Consider the following 5,781-nt stretch of genomic DNA (forward strand, 5'->3'; position numbering starts at 1 on the left):
GTTCCTGCCAACATGTGAAGAACAACGATTCATCCTACAGGCATATTCTTATTAATAAAGACTGTACAAGACATCAACACAAACTTAATCTTTAACAGAAAATGACTAAGAAACCATACGTCGTGTAGGCATTGACAGTGAATAAACATGTTCTAAAGAAACTGATATTCAGAATAAAATACATTTCTTCCATTGAGAGTACAAAATCATAGCTCGAAATCACCACACGAGAACACCGAAAATAAATAAATTGTTCAAAAACCTTGCGAATAAAGACGCCTGTCTCCGCCTTATGCTTTTACACTAAAAAGACAGATGGGACTACTTGTAACAAGACTATTAAACTGATGGACCTCACATAGAACGTCAGGCCGATGAAAGTTCAAAATTTTTTTCCTGCGTCGTAGCGTGTCTCCAGTGTATGAAAATCGCTGCTTGCAGATGAATGCGATATACGGCGACAGGCATCTAGTAATAAGTATCTCAAACAAAGGGCCAGATATTGATAACCAGGGGAAAGTCAAACACCTACTACGGCATCAGCAAGTGTTGCAGTAGTACATAAGTTCTGTAAAACAGTGTGTGTGTGTGTGTGTGTGTGTGTGTGTGTGTGTGTGTGTGTGTGTGTGCGTGTGTGTGTGCTAGATAGTTAATTGCTTTCTCTTGATACGATGCGGAACAAATCATTTAGCTTTCGTGAGTACTTTTTAAATAAAAACTAAACTATTTTTTTAACATGCGTTTCATGTTTCTCTACACACTCTCTCCTTCTACTTCCCTCTGTATCACGCATTCTCGCTCTCTCGTACATACATGGTAATTATAGGACCATATATTCAGAAATTGCTCAATGCAGCAGAAGGGATTACCAAGTAGGTATAGTTTTGGTTTCTATTTGAACTTCATCGTCCATTAGATTCCTCACATCTCTGAGTCAACGGCTTTTATGATTTATTGCATTGTGTTAAGGCTGAATTGTGCGCTGTTTAAGTGCAACTTCTTCATGTTTTAATCTCAAAATTCTGATATTTTCCGTAATACAACAGTTACAGAACTAGAAAGTGTAAGACCACGTATAACGTTTAACATGCATTTCAGTTCCTTATTGAAGCCAACGAGAAAGAATTTAAATTTTTTTTCATTCATTCTAGTTCCCTCCTGCGTTATTTCTAATCGTTTGTTCAGACTTTGTGCCGTAAAGATATGCATAGACTGTGTGAGTTTGTTCACTTGCAAAAACTTTTAATAATTTTCAAGGAAACATCATTTACATAAACCAGTTTCAAGATGAAGTGAGCTTGAATTCAACACTTCCATTTTCCTCTTGGCTCTGCGATGGTCGATTATTTATCTACACTCCTGGAAATGGAAAAAAGAACATATTGACACCGGTGTGTCAGACCCACCATACTTTCTCCGGACACTGCGAGAGGGCTGTACAAGCAATGATCACACGCACGGCACAGCGGACACACCAGGAACCGCGGTGTTGGCCGTCGAATGGCGCTAGCTGCGCAGCATTTGTGCACCGCCGCCGTCAGTGTCAGCCAGTTTGCCGTGGCATACGGAGCTCCATCGCAGTCTTTAACTCTGGTAGCATGCCGCGACAGCGTGGACGTGAACCGTATGTGCAGTTGACGGGACTTAGAGCGAGGGCGTATAGTGGGCATGCGGGAGGCCGGGTGGACGTACCGCCGAATTGCTCAACACGTGGGGCGTGAGGTCTCCGCAGTACATCGATGTTGTCGCCAGTGGTCGGCGGAAGGTGCACGTGCCCGTCGACCTGGGACCGGACCGCAGCGACGCACGGATGCACGCCAAGACCGTAGGATCCTACGCAGTGCCGTAGGGGACCGCACCGCCACTTCCCAGCAAATTAGGGACACTGTTGCTCCTGGGGTATCGGCGAGGACCATTCGCAACCGTCTCCATGAAGCTGGGTTACGGTCCCGCACACCGTTAGGCCGTCTTCCGCTCACGCCCCAACATCGTGCAGCCCGCCTCCAGTGGTGTCGCCACAGGCGTGAATGGAGGGACGAATGGAGACGTGTCATCTTCAGCGATGAGAGTCGCTTCTGCCTTGGTGCCAATGATGGTCGTATGCGTGTTTGGCGCCGTGCAGGTGAGCGCCACAATCAGGACTGCATACGACCGAGGCACACAGGGCCAACACCCGGCATCATGGTGTGGGGAGCGATCTCCTACACTGGCCGTACACCACTGGTGATCGTCGAGGGGACACTGAATAGTGCACGGTACATCCAAACCGTCATCGAACCCATCGTTCTACCATTCCTAGACCGGCAAGGGAACTTGCTGTTCCAACAGGACAATGCACGTCCGCATGTATCCCGTGCCACCCAACGTGCTCTAGAAGGTGTAAGTCAACTACCCTGGCCAGGAAGATCTCCGGATCTGTCCCCCATTGAGCATGTTTGGGACTGGATGAAGAGTCGTCTCACGCGGTCTGCACGTCCAGCACGAACGCTGGTCCAACTGAGGCGCCAGGTGGAAATGGCATGGCAAGCCGTTCCACAGGACTACATCCAGCATCTCTACGATCGTCTCCATGGGAGAATAGCAGCCTGAATTGCTGCGAAAGGTGGATATACACTGTACTAGTGCCGACATTGTGCATGCTCTGTTGCCTGTGTCTATGTGCCTGTGGTTCTGTCAGTGTGATCATGTGATGTATCTGACCCCAGGAATGTGTCAATAAAGTTTCCCCTTCCTGGGACAATGAATTCACGGTGTTCTTATTTCAATTTCCAGGAGTGTATATGCTAAGAACAAGAGAGGAAGCAAATTCACCCCTGAGATACACCTGTAGAGCACATTAGCAGTTCAGATGAAACTTTTTCGTTTACTACATTCCTTGGCTTGCTTAAAATGATATTATATTCTTTTAGTTAGATCAGCTGATAATTAGCGACAAACAAGAGTATCTGATAAAATATCTGAAATTTTGTAGGGAGATACAGTGTACTTCACAGTCATATGCTTCTGACAAGAACTGCCCATCCCACGACGCCAAAAGTGGTCTCAGAGCATGCGGACGGTGGGGTAGTGGAAGCCGTGTCGTGTTGAAACCTACAAAGACATTGGTGACTCAGTTACAAAGGTTGGCGCTCAGAGGCGTATCTTTCGTTATTTAGGTTTGCTGTGTAAACAATAATAAGCGTCCGCAAATATGCAGCTAACGTTGCTGCACTGACAAGTTTAACAATAATTTCGAGAATGGTAAATTCAGAATCAGAAAGCAATGGCAAATTTCAGTTGATATTGATATCACTGGTGGACAGAATCAACCAATGAGAAGTAAGACGTGAGCGGGCAGGCGCCAATCAGTTAAGAGAACTCACTAGGCGTCTACCATTGGTTTCCGAAGCGATAAACGTGAATCCGTGTGTGATGCGTAATTTCGCATAAGAAGGAAACACATTATTGAAAGTAGCCTTGTAAAACGTACAAGTGCGATCATACGTTAATTTTAAGATCGTGTGAAGCATTTTCTGTGACTTTTAAGGGTAATAGAAAAATGTTCGTTAATAGTCGAGAACTTTGCTATGAACATTGTTAGACTGGCTCTAGATATCGATTTGCTCGTTTGGGATTATATGAATCCAAGAAAATCAGGCGACTTACTATTATTCTGCGATTCTGATTTCAGTAGCCATGAGACTTCCCCATTAGCCATTTCGTTGTGCACTGTTTATTGGATGAACGTTAGAGTCTGCGGAGAAAGAGCAGAAGGAACCATTCGGAACAAAGACAACGCGTCATCTTTACAACAGGTAGTCAAATTGCGTCCAGGCATGCCAGAACTAGGCATGCATATTACATTGAGAATACAGTGTGTATCTTGAATATGGAATCTCTTATTGGTGGATAGTTTTACATTTAGAAAACCACTGTGTATTACACGAGGTTTACTTTTCGCATCCCTTGGATAAGGACATTACATTTTGCGCCCCTAATTGGGGAAACTGCCAGTAATCTGTGTGTAATCAGTATAGCAGGAAATGTTCTGGAAATGAACATTGCGTAAGGGAAATTACCGGTAAATTCTGAAAGATAGTTATTAGACAGTGATTATTTAAGGTGGGAGGAATCTTTTACAGGTCTCTGAGCCATTTAAATCGATTTATTGTGTTAGACTAAATCGAACAATGCATGATTGGATATATCTGTGAATTTTGTATTTTGTTGTGCACTGCTGTATATTGATACTGATTATAAAGATTCCGACGCGACTACTGTTATTGTTATTTGCAACTAACAGCGAATACTATGAGGGAAAATTACATTTGAACTGTAGTTCTCAAACCGATTTCATGAAAATGATTATAAGCTATATTTACGAAGGAAAGGTTGAGATAATTTTTTGAGATTGGAGCGACGGTTAGTAAGGAAACAATTCAAAGAAAATATTTGAAGAAACAAAGTGTTATGTCTGTAGAAAGTATATGTGCTCGCACCATATCAATGGAAGATTGAGAGACTTTATGAACCATGAGCTGAATCAAGTTGCCAAGCTGTCGATCTAGTGATGGCATGTGCCGTGAAGCGTGACGTGTGGGGGCGGCTTCTGCATCGGACAACTTACGGGTCCCTACACGTGCAGCGACGGATTAGCGGCACGTGGAAGTTGTCTGGTCGGCAGATCTACAGTAGATCGGCGGGAGCGGCTCCAACACAGCGGCGGCGTGAGGGCGGCCGTGTGCGAGACTTCATGTGCTGCAGCCGGAGATGGCACTCAATCCACAGCTGTAAAGGGATCCCGCCCGTAAAACGAGTCAGAGCACGTCTCTACACATTCGTGAAAACACGGGGGGAGGAATTTTCTGTGATTAAGATCAAATGAGGCAGAAGGGATAGATAACATTCCATCAGTATGTCTAAAAATATTGGGAAAAGTGGCAACGAAACGACTGTTCAAGTTGCTGTGTAAGATGTATAAGTCTGGCGACATACCATCTGACTTTCGGAAAAGCATCGTCCACACAATTTCGAAGACTGCAAGAGCTAACAAGTGCCAGAATTATCGTACAATCAGCTTAACATCTCATGCATCCAAGTTGCTCACAAGAATAATATACACAACAATGGAAAAGAAAAATGAGGCTGCGCTACATGATGATCAGTGTAGCTTTAGGAAAGGTAAAGGCACGAGAGAGACAATTCTGACGTTGCAGTTAATAATGCAAGCAAGACTAATGATAAATGAAGACATGTTCATAGGATTTGTCGATCTTGAAAAAGCTTTCGGAAATGTAAAATGGTGCAAGATGTTTGAAATTCTGAAAAAAAGTAGGGGTAAGCTATAGGGAGAGACGGGTCATTTATAATATGGACTACAGCCAAGAGGGAATAATAAGAGCGGACGACCAAGAACGAAGTGCTCGTATTAAAATGGGTGTAAGACAAGGATATAGCCTTTTGCCCTTACTCTTCAATCTGTACATCGAGGACGTAATGATGGAAACAAAAGAAAGGTTCAGGAATTGAAATAAAATTCGAGGTGAAAGGGTATCATTGATTGCTATCTTGAGTGAACGTGAAGGAGAATTACATGATCTGCTGACCGGAATTAACAGTCTAATGAGTACACAGTATGGACTGAGAGTAAATCGAAGAAAGACGAAGGTAATGAGAAGTAGTAGAAATGAGAATAGCGATAAACTTAACATCAGGATTGATGGTCACAAAGTAGATGAATTTGAGGAATTCTACTACCTAGGCAGCAAAATAACCAATGACGGACGAAGCAAGGAGGACATC

Source organism: Schistocerca americana, chromosome 6 (genome assembly GCF_021461395.2).
Source record: "Schistocerca americana isolate TAMUIC-IGC-003095 chromosome 6, iqSchAmer2.1, whole genome shotgun sequence".
In the NCBI taxonomy this organism is placed as follows: domain Eukaryota; kingdom Metazoa; phylum Arthropoda; class Insecta; order Orthoptera; family Acrididae; genus Schistocerca; species Schistocerca americana.